The sequence below is a fragment of the Gavialis gangeticus genome, unplaced genomic scaffold (genome assembly GCF_001723915.1).
Source record: "Gavialis gangeticus isolate Ggan-Ray unplaced genomic scaffold, GavGan_comp1, whole genome shotgun sequence".
NCBI classification, from domain to species: domain Eukaryota; kingdom Metazoa; phylum Chordata; order Crocodylia; family Gavialidae; genus Gavialis; species Gavialis gangeticus.
The window spans coordinates 1,289,753-1,290,849 of NW_017728991.1; positions in this window are offsets into that span (position 1 = coordinate 1,289,753).

Consider the following 1,097-nt stretch of genomic DNA (forward strand, 5'->3'; position numbering starts at 1 on the left):
CCCCGCTGCCCCCTCCCGGCTCGCCCAGCCTGCAACCCCCGAGCAGAAACGCTCCCTCCTGCTTGCCACTGCCCCCGGGTTTGGTGGGGTGGGGGCAGATCCAGAGGCAGGAGATGCAAGGAGCTCCATGGCAGGCCCCGAGACCTGCAGCCAGCCCCGTGCGTGTGCACACGCGTGTCGCCGCACACGCAGCGCTCTGGTCCTGCCCCTCTGTGCTGCAGTGTTGTCATGACAACAGAGCCTCGTGGCTGCACCAGGGAGGAAGATGATGGTCCGGCTACCTCCTCCCAGCACCTGCTTCCACCAGATGCTGCCCTCGTTTCCCCCTTCCCCAGGGGGGGTTGTGCTCCCATCCCAGATCTCCCCCTGCCACTGACTGCCATAGCCAGAGACACGGGCCACGCGGCACCCCGAGCCCGAGGGTTGATGTGCTGCTTCCCTGGGGCAGCAGATAGGCCTGCATCCTGCCAGCTCTGTTGCAGGTAGGGATGGAGAGGCAGGCCCAGCTGGGGGGGCATGCATGGGCTCACCCCCTCACCCCTGCCATGGACCCCAAACCCCCAACTCCCAGGGCTGCCCGTGCTCTGCTCCTGGGCACGGAGCTGTGCGTCCAGCCCCAACCCCCAGGAACAGCCCGGGAGGATTCGGGCCAGGCCGAGGGCAGCTGGGAGACGGCACAGCGGGGCTGAGGCAGCACACAGTAGGGCCCTTCATGCCGCGGGCTCGGGGCAGCAGGGGAGGGGGGCCCGTGCGGCCCAGCTGTGCGTTGGCTTTGTGCGCCCGCGGTGCCAGCAGCCGGGCCACCTCCCCCAGGTCCTCCCCAGCTGCAGCTGGGCCATTGCTATGCTGCTCCAGCGCCGCCGGGAACAAACGGTGCAATCATCGCCGGAGGAAGCAGGATGCAAGCGGGGGCTGCTGAGGGGGAGGGAGACGCTTCCCTGCACCGAATGCCAGGCCAGACAGGCAGGGCTGAGAGGGCCGGAGACAGCCAACCCCTGGGGACACCTCCAGTCCCCTGCCAAAGAGGCGCAGGAGGCAAGGGGGAATGACGGTGGCTTGGAGGATGCCAGGGCATGGATGGGAAGCATCCTGCCACA